A 15,858-nucleotide genomic window follows, 5' to 3' on the forward strand; every position below is an offset into this window, starting at 1 on the left:
TCCTCAAAACAGCCAGGGCTTCAAGGCCTCTGCCCTGGCCTCACACTGTGGGACAGGAGAGAAGAGGAAGGGAGAGAAACGTCTCAGGCCTCTTTCCTGCACTCTTCAAATTTCAGAGAAATGGCCCCCTCAGCTTTCACAAGAGCTTCCCCACTCCTACTAGTTCTTCTCCCAACCAAGAGCACAACTGGAAAAACAAGGAAAAATGAGGGAGGAGGGCCCAGCTGTGGAGGCCTCTTTCCTAACCACCTTTTATGTTCTGGTGGCCCCTGTGCCTCCTTCGGTGATGTCCTGTTGCCTCCCAAGGCAGCCTTCCAAGGTGGCTGCCTCTGGACGAGGCTGAAGCTGGCACGAGAGGGTAGAATGTGAGGTCACCTTTCCCACGTGCCCTTGGAAAGTGAGGATGGGGTTTTTCTCACTCCATTCCTCCCACCTATGGACTTCCTTTGACACGTTCCTATATTTGAGTATGTCAGGGACATCCTCAGCGTGAGGCTGTGGACAAAGGCTGCTCCCTGCACTCAGTGTGCCCAGATGTGTACACATGTGGTCCGAAGCCCACTAAGTGGTCTGCGATGCTGTCCCCTGCACTCTCTGTTGACCTGACTGACACCTTTGCTGTCTTTTGCAGCCTGTCCCTGTGGAATGGTGCCTCGGCCTCATTGTAAACCCCATTCACTGGCCTCTCTGTCCTCGAGGTCTCGAAAATGACAGCAGAGCTGTGGCTTGGCTGGTGTGGCACTGAACCTTGCTCCCAACAATGCCACTAATGCCCACTCAGAGAGGGGCTGCAGCAGGTGAGGGGAGCCAGCGGGCTGAGCAGAAGGAGGTCTTGAGGCTTCACCCCAGCACAGCTCCGGACGCCTGGAAAAGACTGGCAAGGTCACTGCAGGCCTGTTATTTTTGGTTCAGAACCTCTCCCATGTTATATGTTTATCCAGAGTCTCTCTCTCTTTCATTTTCTGACTACAGATCCTGACTAAACATCAATACAAAGAAAATTTTACTGATGATACTTTTTATTTTTCTAATGACCAAATTTCACCTGCTATGTCTCCAAAAAACCAACTTATCAGAAAGCTTTTAAGACACTTTTTTTGAGTGACATTTTTCATTTTGTGAAGCTATAGCCTTTTCTCAAACAGATTTTTATCTTTTTTTTCTGGGGTCTGATGTGGAAATCTCACTAAATTCCTCCATCTAGAGCATGTTAATATTTGATTGAAATGTGAGCTTAAGAGCTCACACATTAAACCATTTCTCCTTGTATCCTTTTAAAATTAACGCACATTTTTAAAACCAATGATGTGTTTAATATAGAATGTAAGATGAAATCTGGGAATGCTCAGTTCTTCAATAGATGCAGAAGATCGCCACCTTGTGGCCACTGTGGAATCTGCCACTTACACTTGGGCTTTCCCAGGGTTTCGGGCCCTACAGCCATTTAAATGAAAGGACTTCTAATACGATCTATTCCCATGCAGTTTACATACCAATTCTGATACTTTTCAGGTCAATTTGTTGATTGCCTGGCAGTTTTTGGAAAAGAGACTGTTCTAAGTGGCCTCAGTGTGTTAGTTGGAAGGAAAGCCTTTTGGTCTACAAACTTCATTTTAGTCTGGAGTGGAGACAACTTTTGAGCACCCAGGGTCTTTGTTTTACTCAAACCTTATGTGCTCTTACTGCTGTATTTCCCCAAATGTGCTCCAAGGAGATACATGTGTCAGCATTTTTAAGGAAGGTATTAAAAAGCCATTTTGTGAAGACTAGGTTCTCCCATTCTTAAAACCTAAGAATTGGCATGTCTGAGGATAGGTTCTGGGATTTGCATTTTATCACATTATTTAAGTGATTTTCATGCACATTAAATTTCTAACAGTGCTGCATTTTAGCCTATCAAGGAAGAGACAGAGGCCCAACAAATTAAATGGGGTTGACCCTACAGAGTCTCCCCCAGGCACCAGGAGGGAATCCGGAGCTGAGGGGAGCTCGAGACCCATGCTGCGAGTTGCAGAAGCGCCTGCTGATCCAAATTTTTGCTGCTTTAACACAGGAGATGCCATGGAAGACTTCGGTGACCCATTGCCTTCAGCTGAACCCTCTAAACAGGAAGCCGTCATCCACCAAAACAGCGACCCACTTGGGCAGGATGCCTCCCTCGGGCATGCCTAGGGGGCAGCGAGGGGCAGCGGGACAAACAGAGGCTGCTCCTGTCTGCCTGGTCCACCCCCTCCAGAAGCTCTGGTTCCAGGCCTCTAGTCCATGGACTTGCTTCCTACCCAAGAGCTTATTTTGTAGGGAACTGAGATGCCTGCAAGAGATTGTCTTGTCAGAGACTTCACACCGCCCATCCTTCCTATCCTTTCAAGCTCACTGCCACCACACGCCGCCACTCCTCTGCAATTCCTTTCACTGGCTGGGCATGCCTGCCTCTCTATTCTTAACATGTGACATTGTAATTATTTCTTTATATGGCCTTAGCTCTACTTCTAAGACCTGTGTCTGCCACATGGTAAATATTCAATGAATATTTCATTGAATGAATGAAACTAGCAATAAAAATGAGTGAATGAATAAACTTAAGAGTTAAGAGAATGGAGGCAGATTATGGTACAGAAGATATATTTTACACAAGCCTGAATGAAGGCAGAAGGACCCAGTGTGACCTTGATGGGTCCTGGGGTACTCTGGGGAGAACTTGGGGATGTGGGACTACGTGTAGAGTTGAAGAAATGTGGTGACTTATCATAACATTGCTTGTCAAAGTGCAAGTCACAACCCATGTTGTACAATCAGTTTAGTGGATTCAGACCAACATTTTAAATTAAAATAGAACGAAGTAGTAAAATAAATTAGAAAATATGTCTCTTAGTGAAAGCAAGTACTCTTTCATGAGACTTGTTTTTATAAATATGTATATATATATGTACTGTCATATATATTATATATATAATGCAAAAATACTTCTACATACAGTGGTCAAAAATGTAAAAGCCACTGGTCTAGAAAAAATAATCCCTATATATTTTATTGACTGTTGGAAAAAAACATTGCTGGCACTAAGGTGTGGCTTCCATTTATTGGAGTGTGGGAACCCATTTGTAAGTAAATATATATGAATGCTATGACTCTCTTGATACCCCAATATATTTTCTAATCATACAAAATGATAATTATTTGATCTTACCTACTTTGCATTATGTTCAAACAGGTAAAGGTCCTTTCTAGAGATTGTTGTTGTAAGAAATTGTCATTGAAACGAGGACTCTCCTGTGTGTTTTTCCTCTGCTGTCTCCCCGGGCTTCTCCTTTCGGCCCCGACAACCAGACACTTGCTCCCCTCTTTCTCATCAGGGTGAAAAACCCATTTTCTAAGAGTTAGTAGAAAAAAGTAATAAAAGTAAATTAAAAACCTCAACTTTCAAAGTCAGGCTTTAAAAAATCTATTTAAATATCTCAGTGGGAAATCACAGTGGAAGGTGGAATGCTAAAGTTAAAATCACAAAGGAAGGGAAACAATGACTGACCTTGTTATGAACTTGAATTCAAGGACACAGGATGCACACATCCACTCTGCCGTGTGTTGTCCTCTTCCACTGGACAAATGGCCACGTGTGAGGCTTTCCCTGGTCTGGTCATGACACTGTCCCCAGTCTTATCTGCTGACAACTAATGAGACTGTTACCCTTCCTTGTTTACAAAGACCCTCTGTGGCCTGGACGTTTCAAAGTGCTGACACCCCAATGCAGACATGAGCTTAGGTAGACTGGCCTGGTGTTTTTTGTTCTTTTTTTTTTTTAAAGTGATGTTGACACTTAAAAATAAGAAAGTTTCATTTAAAAATGTGGAACTTGGCTTGTCTTAAAAAATTTCAAAAAAATGGCACTACAAGCCCTATATTGCTGCACAGGGACAATTAGTCTTAGCCTAGATCTACAGGACCTCTGAATTTTGACTTAATTTGTTTCCTTTGTGATCCTATGTGTTTCACTTCCTTTAAAAACATCATCCTGAGAAAGGACTCAGAGGCTTTTCACCAGACTGCCGCAGAGGCCCGTGGCCCAGTGAAGCCCTGGTCCCTAGCAATTGTTCCCTGTACCCAGAACTGGCCGCAGTTATCATTCTTTATTTGCTCCGAGGCTATGCATCCGTTTCCATTTTCCACTGCTCTGACGCTTTTCCTAAAATCATAAAACGTTTCCCTGTAACCATGTCTCTTTCAAAAGTTGGAAAAAGGGAAACGAACCAAGAGACACTTAACATTCTTGCACTAAGCTGCCCTACTTATTTATGCTGCCACAATGGTTTCTACCCACGGGGTTCATGCTCCACATCCTTGAACATTGGTGGAGCACGTCCTGCAGCCAATCAAAGAATGTTCACCTTCTTCTGTAAACAGACGATTTGGCACAGGCCATCTGAACTGCAGCCCTGGGACTGGAGATTTTTCCATCCCTGCGCCAATGAGCTTCTCTAGCAATCTGGACATTATATTCCTGGCTGCACTGCCTCCTCCCTTCTTCCTGGGCTGCCAGGTTGTGTGAGGGGGAGGGGGGACGGGAGGCCTATTTAGTGTGGGCTTGGGAGTGTCAACCCTTAACAGTATCCTGGGAATGAAGGGAAGACCAATCTTCCTTTTCTCTTTCTCCTTTTCAGCAAAGGAGCAGCAATGCCACCTCAGTCCTGCCGTCAGTCCTTGGGCTCAATGGTACACAGAGCTGGTCCCAATAGTGCCCATGCTCATATGTCTCTGTGCAGTTTACACAGCTCTCTCCCTGGACCTCACCGGGGGATCCTCCTAGCAACGCTTCTGAGCAAAACACAAGAATGAACCCCACTTTGCAAAGGAGAGCCACTGACGTTCAAGGAAGGAGAGATGCAAAGTCAGGCAAACCAGACCTGCTGAACACCCTTAGGGGGAAACAGAACTCCCATTCCCCAAGGAAAGCAATATTTTGAGAATTACACAGCAAGTGTTTAACAAGTGTTATTTAATTGGATGCATTAATGTTTTAGTAGAGTAAGCCTGGAACTTTCAAGTAAATCTAGTCTCTTTTCAACAGCTACTATAGCCTTAATACTAATTGCACACACAGAGACGTGTAAAAGAAGCTGGGCATTTTTTTCTTGTGACAATAAAATGTCATATTTTATTTTATTTTTAAAAAATCATAATACAGTGAAATGGACTTTATTCTTTTGGTATACTGTTCTATGAATTTTAACATATGTGTATATTTGTGTAAGAATCTTCAGGATACAGATCCATCATGCCAAAAAGTTCCTTAATACTGGCCGTTTGAAATAATTTTTAAAATAATTACACTGGTGCACACAGTTGAAAGCTACAGGAATATTGTAAAATAGCCCACACAGGCCCTCGCTGAAGAGACTTTTCAACATTTTTTTTTACAGTGGAGGGATGGATTGACTATTTTCAGACTGTGAGAAAGCCAAGAAAGAAGCGGTGGGAGTGGTGGGACGATGCCTGCGGAGAGCGACCCGAGGAAGGAGGCTTGTGTGCATCCTCTCTTCCACACCCACCAGGGCGCCCCTCGCCTCCCCACGGCCAGCGGGCCCTACTCCAGGCTCTCCAGCTTTCGCTTGTCCTGCCTCTTTCCTTGTATGTCCCACCTTCCTTACCTCCTCTTTGCATTCTTCTCCGGTCTATCATGCCGCCTATTCCTCTGGTGAATACTCCAGGAATGGAACGGTCTATTGATATAAGGGGCAGGATTACCTTTGTTCCTCCACTCAGACTTGACCCAGTGCAGACACCTACTGTTCATCGAACATCCCCTGTAACAAAGGGCATCTGACGTCACTCTCTACCTGCTTTCCAGCCATGGACACTTCCCCCACTTCTGAAGTCACGTGGGAAACAGCCATGCTCACGCCTCCAAACCTGGCAGCGCTCTCCTAGACCCAGGTGGTTGACTCTCCCCTTGAAACCAAGATTGGGAGTTGAGAGAAGGGAGAAGGGAGGAGCAAATGAGTAGATAAAAAGGAAGCTAACGTCCACACAGTGGTTCCTGTTGAGGAAAAAAGACCCAGTGTGACATTCCTTGCCCTCTGCGAATACTGAAGCAGGATATTAGTGTAATCCAAATGGTCTGAAGAAGATCCCTGAATTCTGTAAATATTTTTACATTCTTACTAAATATTTTTGGAAGTATATATTTCATGGGAGTTGATAGAAAGCAGAACTTTTATTAGGAGACTAAAACTAGTGTCCTTTGGATAAGGCTTAATGGAGCTTCACATAAAAGACACTGTTCACTAAATGCTTTTCATTGGTTATATAATACAGTCCAGTTATTTCATGTGAGTTCAGTGGGAGGGGAAGACAGAAGCTAGATGGATCACTGCTTTCTCCGTTTTTAACACTATTGTTATAACCTCCCAATGGGGCCACACACACCATGTTACGCTCTATGTGTATGCATGTACTATAGTTAATAGACCACAATATTTTCTAAGTATGTGTGTTTAAAAAAGAAGAAACAAAGGAAGGAAGCAAATGAAATGTTTGTGCTTCACTGAGAAATCTACAGGAGCTCGATATAATCAGAGAATTGCAATTCAGTGATGAAACTGGCAGTAAATAAAAAGCACTAAAGTTTTTGGACTTAAAATTAGTTCTGCACACACGGAGTGAACTCATCCCGCAGGCCTAAGTCAGCTTTCACATGTCCCAAAACGGCACCTCCAAGCCCACCGCTGAGGGTGTAGACTTTTTACAGTTTCAACACTCAGGTCTAACAAATATTTGACTCTTCTCCAAGTGTCTTTAACAATTGGCTTTAGCTTTTAAATCCTCATTTTAACTTAGTGGCAGAAATTTTAAGATTACCTCTCTAAAGTACAACCTGGCCACTCCTAGAGTTAAAATCAGTCTGTTTTTAGGTAAATGGCTAAGTCAAGATTCTTCCCTGTTTCCACTGTCATCCAGGGATGGTGTATGAGGAAGGCTTATGTATTCTTCAGAGAGGTGAAGTTAATGGCTTGAATATGTTGTTCTATTATTCACAAGGTCCATCTCAGTCACCTTTACTATAAAAGTGGAGAATATTTTAAAAGTAAAGTTAAGGCACACGCCATAAAAGTTTTACAACTCACTTAAAATCGTAGAAGAGCTGTATATTTCAAGACGAAGATTTAAACTCTCATTATTTAGCAGGGGCTTGGGAGGTAGGAATTGCTGTGTCAACTAATGTCGTGCTCTGTATTTCACTGCTGCCTTTATATTTTTTAAATGCCTCAAGAATAAAGCTTATGTAAAATGTCACGATTTACAGGAACACCTAATATCCACAGCATATACTGACACCATTGCTGTTACTCTTAGTTAGTACTGTGGGTTAGTTATGGACCCTCTGCCACAATGTCTCCGCTCATTAACACACTGCACACTAAAAAGTGTAATGAACGGCCCCATAATGAGTAGTTACAAAGTCTACTCACTCATTTTTTTCTTGGCTCTCCATTTCAGGCAGAGGGAAAAATTGAAGAGTATTGGACGTATGCCTGAAACATCAACCGCCTGATTCAGCTTATGAGGTGAGGAGAGAAGGGGACCATCTCAACACTTAATTATTAAGAAATCCTTGGTCTCTCTCCAGGGTTACAGACGAAGGCTAGCAATCGTCAAGGTCACCTGCACTGAACTCAAGTTCAAATTCCACAAGAAGAGGACATGGGTTTAAAGGGGTGATCAAGACTCAGATCCACAGTATTTGTTTATTGAACTCAGTTTTTTTTTTTTTAAATGAAAGAGACACATCCACAGCGTAAAACTTCACAGCAGTGTCTGGTTCCTCAGAACTTTTTTTGGCTAACATAAATCACCCATCAATGTATGCACGAGGTGAGGCCTTTAAGAGACACCTTGACTTCTGCCAGGTACTCAGTTCACTCTAAGGACACTAACAGAGAGGCTTAATGGAAAGAACGGGTAATAATCTTTTCTCGATTAACATTTTAAAAGCAGGAGGAAGATCTGCTTTTTTAAAAAGTTTTATTAGTTTTATTAAAAATGACCATAACCAAGAGGAATTAAATGATACTCACAAGATTCCTTATAGGCTAAGAATGCAGATAATTGTATTACACTACTGCTCGGTCAAGCCTGCTGCCTGCTACAGATGAACCTGGCTAAGTATTCTAGTATGCTCCATGACTGTGGAGCCTAAGGATTCTTTCGGAAATAAGCATTTTTTTTTTCAAAAGAATTTGTGACCTTGCAGTTATCTGGTAATCAAATTTCCCTAAGAAACTCAATCATTTGGGTGTTTTGTTGTGTTGAGTTGAGAGATGTGGTAGAATTTGATGCGATTCTTTTTGAGGAACTGCTTGTGTGTTTTTGATCATAGAAAATAACTGTTCATCAGCAGCAAATTACGAAGGCACGTGTCTTCTGTTTCATTGCTTAGTTCTATGCTGTACACCAGCAATTTGCTAACCACAGTCCTGAGGAAATAGAGCTACGCAGCAAAGGGAGTATTAATTATCAGAAACACATTTCTTTGCCGACATTAGGAAAGAAGGGGGGGGAAAGTCCAGATTAACTTGTACTTGTAATAAGAGATGGAGTGCTATTGAAAAACTAAGGAAACAGTGGCTTCAGCTTGAATGCTGGGAAGCCCATAACAAAACTTTACTGCCTTCCACCCGGCTACTGCAGCGAGGCCCACTCTGCGGAGCCCGTACTGCTTGGACAGCTCTGGGGAGTCCTGCTAGGTGGTGGAGTTTTAGGAGGGCTGTCACCCAGTGATGGGCTCCCCTGTTTAACTCTGCTAACTGATTCCACCAGACACTCCTAGCAGACTCGTTGCTACCCTCACTCTATCCCAACTGTATGTAGTCTGGCTCTGAACGCGGGCGGAATCTTCAGAGACCACTTGCCAGTTCAAAGCTGGGCCTCAGAGCAGCAGTTCGGGCTTGTCAAGCAGATGCATAGCCAAGGCTGCAGCCAAGTGCACAGCACATTTTCCTAAGTGGAAAGACTGTGTTAGAGACAGAACATTACTTAACAGTAGGTGGGCAGTTCATTCCTAAACAGCTTGGTTCTTCCCCATCGGGCCCCTGCAGAAGCTTGCTTCTGCCAGCTGTAGGAGGGAGAGGCAGCTCTTGGAACTGGTTGGGGCAGACAGTGGCTACAGATGACAGTGACTTTGGAAGCCCCGTCTGTGACTTTTCTACCTAAACAGCATAAAACAAAACCTCTGGGCTTATCTTTCATACAAACAAGTGGTACAACACATTCCTGCGTGTGCATGCACTAGTTTGCTGTTTGTTCTCCCTCTAGGCTTGCCTGCTGTATAAAGGTGTTTTGTGTCTTCATACGTAAAGGTGCCTAGAAGGTAAGAACCTGATAGGTAAGCACCTTCTCTTTGTAGGAAAGAAAACTCATATTATTGAGTGCCTGTTACCATTCCAGGATCTGTACCCTTAATCTTGTCTCTTCTTTGCCAAACACCTGTTCTAACTGATCTGCCCAATATCACCCTGCTGGCTCCCCAGCCCAAGGTTATGCTGCTATTTAAATTCCCCCCAAGAGTTACAGAAGGTACACTGTCTTCTCACCTTACGAATTCCCCCCCGCCCCCAGCCAGGGCCTTGTCAGTTTTGGGACTACATACCTGGTCCTTGTCAGCCAGACCCATCCCTAACACCTGTGGGGTCCAGGCAAGGGTACAACCAGAGGCCACGTTCCATCTATCTAACTTTTAAAAGTTATAACTTGCCTCGAAACATGGGCACCTCACGCCTGCATCGGATATGTGCACCAAGATTTATGTGCAAGAACTAGTTAAAATGGCCTACGATGGAAACAATCTAAATGTTCAACAATGAGTCAGTTGATAAATTATAGTATCCATCCACACAATAAACTAACTATGGGCCATTATAAACTGTTGACAGTATAGAAAAATGTGAATTACTGTTAAGTGAATAAAGATGATCAAAGTGTCTTTGTAATTATGCTTTGTTTAAACTATATGTATACATGAAAAGAAAAATGTGCAACAAAGTTGTAATATTTACTCTGTCAGTGTTGTGAGCTTATTATAAATTGCATTTATTTTTTCTATGTATTTTTAGTATTTTTCTAAAATGTTATAATGGGGAAAAAGTGGAATAAGTTTATAAGAAAAATATTCATATGATTCAATCTAATAGTCCTATTTTCATGAATATCTTTTAAGGAAAATCAAAGATGTGGTTAAAGATAACAGTAGCACTCACTCATCACAATGTTCTTTATAATAATAAAATTGTAAATAACTAAAATTCTAAGAGCAGGATAATAGTTACATACTTTGGGAAAATACAATGGAATATTATAATGACTCAAAGTCATATTTTCAAAATCTAAGAGAACAAAATGCTCAAAATAAAATGTTACCTCGAAAAGCAAAAGTGAACCTCAATTATCTTAGCAACATAAATTGCTTCAGTATTTAAATAAAATCAAAGCAATGTCACAGGGAGGAAAAAGATCTTTTTGATTGTGTGCATCCTTTGAATATCCTAAAAGGAGAAACAGTTTGAGAGGATTATTCAAACATTGAAACTTGGTCATGTTCATTATTTTTGTCTCATTATCTTTACGTGGCAGGGGACGTAGGGGTGCCGGGGAAAGTGGGTGTAGACAAAGGCCAGAACTTAGGAGGAGAAAATAGCTGAAGGATAAAGATATTATTGAGTCCAAGGGAAAAAAAACCAGAATGTTTGATTTAGACTCTAACAAAGAAAGAACAGGCATGGCCATAGCTGGGGAGAGAAAAAAGCTCAAAGATTTAGTAAGGGAAGAAAACATGTGGTTTCTCCAGCTCCAGATTTTATCCTCAAACTTGTACCACTGATACCTACTCTGGATCTTCTACTTGCCTGGAAAATCTTTCATTTATCAAGCAAGTATATATTGGGTGAAATGATAGACAATGAGAGGAGAGGGGAAGAAGGAATCTTTCAGGTAGGTGTGTCGAGCTATTTGTCTCCTCCTTAAGAGAAATAGAGAAACTACTTCTCTTCCCCCCTACAGACAGATGTTCTGTTTGTTTCACACCACCCTGCATCCTTATCCACAGGGACTGGCTAAGCAGTGGTCCACTTACTCAAGCGTAGCCAATTAAAGTTTTTCATGGCCTTGGCCACTGCAGTTGGCCAAAGGGTGTTTGTTCATATGGCCCAAAAAAGAACAATCAGACCATCTTCTTCTCCTTCAAAACTTGTCTGGCAAAGGAGGGCTTCCTCCCTATAGTTAGAGAACTGTGAAGATGTGAGCCTGGAAGCTGCCAAGAGCCAGTTAATAAGCAGAGGAGAAAATGTAGCAATGAGCAAAGAGACTCAGAGACACAGGATGGAGAAAGAGTCCTGCTGGCATTCAAATCTTTCTTAGCTGATCACTTCTTCTGTCCCACTGGCTGTTTAGTTGCATGAGCCATTACCTTTCAGTTCTTCTAACACTAGTTCCTGTTGTATTTCTGCCCTGTGAGACCAAAGAGTCCACTCCATTGCAGGGACCTGGCCTGGCCCAGCTCTGTATTGAGTGGTAAGGATACAGAAATCAGCGAGAAAGCCTCCAAGGTCCAGCAAAGTAGACAGACATAAGATAACAAGGGAGCTGGTGGTGCTGCAACTGGAAGGGCCTTAGTGCACTCCCTCCTAGCCTCTAACACAGCCCTCCTTCACTCAACATTAATTCAGCCCGCATTTACTGAATACCTATCACATACTGCCCCCCACCCACCATCTATGGCCTTTTAAACTGAATTGATGCATGCTTGTTCTCCTTCCTTGCTTGACTTCCACTAGCCTAAAGAGAAAATTAAAGGAGAGGAAACCACTAATACCCCTAACTGTGAAAATGCAACATATCCTTAGTGAAAAGTTTACAAATAACCACAAGATGGGGCTCTTATGAAATGGAAGTAAAATTTATGGGGCGCATGGAGTGTAAGCGATATTCTCCAATATCCACAATAGAATTTTCAAATCTTTTCTCACCTTAAAAAGAAGAAAAAATATCTATGATTAAATATGCTTCTAAACTTTTTATAACATCAAAGCACTGCATATAATAAACTTAGGGAGTACTTTTAAAAACATAGCAATTGGGGGGCGGATACATGATTATTACATTAGGTGTTTTTTTCCCTCAGAAATTCTGCCCACATCAAGGTTGGTTGCTTGTCTTCCTCTCTGGTCCTTTCATCTTCACACTTCCACCTCTGTGAGTGAAAGGCCATACCGTGAAACAAAAATGCATGCATTGATTCGTTCTTGTTGCAGACTTGTATGTCCTCTGTATTCAATTTCAAAACAAATGAATGGCATTTGACATTTTCTATCAACATGCTCTTGTTTCCTGGTCTTTCTCACTGCCATCTAAATTAAATCACTTTGACCTCACTACTTTTCCCTTCAGGTTTACAGTTGGAAGATCTAGACAACTCGTGATTAATAATGGTAACATAAGGTCACCCCTGTCTCAGAAGATTTAAAAGAGACAACGGGAGGGAGAGCCCCAAGTGTGACTTGCCTTCTCAGAGGGGCAAGGTGACCACAGGCTGTGGCCGACTGGAGAGCGCCAACCACCACGAGAGGCACCAGGCAGGGAGTCTGCGGGCAGAGGCAGGGGGCAGCAGCGTTGTAGAATTCTTCCTCCTTTCACCGCACAATGCCCCAGTCCGTGAGGCGCTGACTCGAAACTGGGAGCATCCTGTTGAGAAACGGAAAATTAAACCTAGATCTGCAGAAAGTCCTTTGACCTTGGCTTGAAAGTCAGCTCAGTACTATGACAAGGAAGACCTTTTCCATGAAGATTACGCTCTTAAAAGCCATATTACATCTGCATGGAGACTCTCAGTAAAACCACATTCAGAAAATGTGCATCTTGGCTTTCTTTCAATTGTAAAATTATTGTATTTGGCTCTGGTTATTCTGGACATTAGATGTCTTTGTAAGGGCTTCTTTCTGAAACTCCTTGTACAAAATGTTAGAGGTTATAAACTGGATTAATAGTGACGGTTAAGCAAATCTGCCATTACTGTGTGTGTCCAATACTTGATGATTTTTGGAAAGAATTCAAGGACAAGGCAGGAAAAAAAGGTTGCATTCAAGTCATACAGAATGTTCAAGCTTTAGAACTGATTATAAAAACTAATAACTTTTGAAGAAATCTACCCAGAGTACCAAGAGAATTTTTTAAGTTTTACTAATTAAATCCAAAATTAAAGGGTATTGTCCTATAATTTCTTGCCTATGTTAGAGTTATAATATTTGAATTTTTCAATATCAAAGAACATCACAGGACCTCCGTGTGTATTCTATATATATTTCTAGGATAATTTGTGAACTGATTTTTAAAGAAAAGCAATTGAGGAGGAGAAAAAGTACTTTTCTATACTTAAGTGACTTTCTGAGGGACAGCTGCCACATATGGAACACACACACTTCTTAAGGACCCTTGGGTCCCAGTGTTCCTTCAGGGAACTGAAACTCTGGAAACATGGACTTCATTAGCTTCTGTAAAACTATTGAAAGGATATTTGAAATGGTGTTTAATACCTGCAAAGGCAGGAACAATCATTGATTTAAAGTTTCACTGTAAAGACTGGTAAATAACACTGATTACCAGTCTCATTCAAACAGAACATAATGAACATGTGATGGAAGGAGAATAATGATCCAAATTACTCTTAATCTTAGAATTGTGCCTATTGATTGGTCTAGAACTAACAGTGCTAATCACATGGTAAGAAAGCCAAATGCTTGAGAAAGTCATTAACTAGTACAATGAAATGGGTATTCATTGTACTAGTAGTGTTTTATTGCATTAAAGCCTCCAAACAACTCTGTGTTTATGAAAAATTCCAGTGTTAACCCAAGTCAAATAACATTCCTCTCCACTCCTCTGTACCTTGTAAAAGCTACTTAGGTACTCTTTATAATTCACCAAACATTTACTGAATAACTGCTGTATGCCTGGCAAACAACAGAATCAAACAAATAATTTAGCATTCCAAAAAACAATTGCTAATTGCACATTGGCTTATTCCCAGTAAGCTGAAGAAGTAATGACCTTCTCACAATAGTAAATTTACACTGTAGACCAACATTCCTGAAACACTCTTGCAAAGCTTTATGAATAAAATATACATAAGCAATAAATGATGTTAAAGAGTGAGAGTATTTATTTTAGAAATTGTAATTTCTCATCTCTAGGAAGAGCCTCAAAGGATTTTGAATTTGAAATAGGCTTACTTCCCGTCAACTTTTCTTGAGGACCCTTGTATCCAGTTCCAAGTTAAATTTATAATACCTTGTTTTCAGTCCTTTGTGAGACCGTGAATGTATTCTTAAATCCTGATCTTGAGAATTGATCACCCTTATTTTAATTTAAATGGTAACACTTATGCATTTGATTAATAGAACTAGAAACATGAAAAAGTCATGCTATTCTTAAGAAATGTGTTTGACTAAGAAGCTAGTCAGTGTTAAGTCTTGCCGGGTGGGGGCGGCAGAGAGCACTTTGCAAAGACACTAGTTAGCTGAAGACTTCAAGACCTGTTTGTTGCCAGGGAATCCTCAGGGCACCCGGGAACTGGGCAAGATCAATCTGTTGTAGGGAAGTTATCTGAATAGAGAGGCTAATAACAGGAAGCATGAGCCAGGAGAAACAAAGAAAGGGAACAAGAAAGGGCTGAATGCAAAGAGGAAAGGGCTTGGGCTTTGAAGTCACCGAAGCCTGACTTCAGACACTTACCAGAAAAGACCTAATTTGTCAGGCTTCGTGCCTCTTGTGTGTAAAATGAGTATAATGATATTATATTACCACCTGACAGAATTATTACAAGATTATAAGATGATGCTTTGTAAAGTGCTAGGCACATTGCTTACCAGTATACAGAAAGAGCTTAACAAATGTTGCAAGCTGTCGTTATTATTTACTTCTGCTGCTGCTAGAGAGGCTGGCAAAGTGGAGCTGAGCACCAGCCTCTGGGAGGAAAATGAATGGATACCTCATAGAAGTCCATGTCAGGGTGGGGAGGAGGTATAGGAGGCAAAGCCAAGAGACCCAGGATGGTAAAGACTTCTAATTACACTTTGAATTATGGTGATGGCTTTTTTGGACACTAAAATCTTGCACACAAATCTTTCCTCTAGAGATACCCATGTATCCCCACCTTGTTTTAAAAATACCTCCTGAATCCAGTCATATGCAGTAGCTGCTCTGGAAAGCAAACCTGGTGTTACTTCTGATTAAGATCCAGTTATGGAAATAACTCAAGTACTCATCAGTAGACAAGTGGATAAAAATGCAGCATGTAATACAATGGAATATGACTTGGCCATAAAAAGAATGAAGTTTTACCATTTGTGACAGCATAGATGGACCTAGAAGGTATTATGCTAAGTGAAATAAGTTAGTCAGAGAAAGACAAATACCATATGGTTTCACTTATATGTGCAGTCTAATGAACAAAATAAATGAACAAACAAAATTGAAACAGACTCATAGACACAGAGAGCAGACTGACGGTTGCTAGAGGGGATGGGGTGAAAGAGGTGAAGGGATTAAGAAGCATTTAATTACAAAATAGTTGTAGATATGCAGAGCGCAGCATAGGGGATATGGTCAATAATATTGTAATGACTCTATATGGTGCCAGGTGGGTACTCAAAATATCTAGGGGAACAATTTATAAAGTATGATGGTCTAACCATTATGCTATACACCTGAAACCAATACAAAATAATATTGACTGTAAACTGTAATTGAAAAATAAAAAATAAAATAAAAGAGAGGAGCAATTAAAAAAAGACCCAGTTATTTTACAAGTGCATTTAT

At 41.3% G+C, this 15,858-nt stretch overlaps 1 long non-coding RNA gene across 3 annotated transcripts in view; it reads left to right on the forward strand.

The window, feature by feature from the left end:
- The window catches only part of LOC123806113, a 56,226-nt gene extending 40,849 nt beyond the window's left edge, over positions 1 to 15,377 (forward strand). For 2 of the 3 annotated variants that reach the window (XR_006783440.1, XR_006783427.1), the window contains 3 exons: positions 7,492 to 7,559; positions 9,307 to 9,361; positions 12,433 to 15,377. This is a non-coding gene — a long non-coding RNA (uncharacterized LOC123806113). Of the gene's footprint in view, positions 1 to 631; positions 883 to 2,053; positions 3,905 to 7,491; positions 7,560 to 9,306; positions 9,362 to 12,432 lie in introns of those variants that run through there. The other variant, XR_006783431.1, reaches the window with a different exon arrangement.
- The last annotated feature ends 481 nt before the right edge of the window (positions 15,378 to 15,858 follow it).

Source organism: Phyllostomus hastatus, unplaced genomic scaffold, assembly GCF_019186645.2.
Source record: "Phyllostomus hastatus isolate PE091 unplaced genomic scaffold, TTU_PhHast_1.1 phas_contig_1, whole genome shotgun sequence".
In the NCBI taxonomy this organism is placed as follows: Eukaryota; Metazoa; Chordata; class Mammalia; order Chiroptera; family Phyllostomidae; genus Phyllostomus; species Phyllostomus hastatus.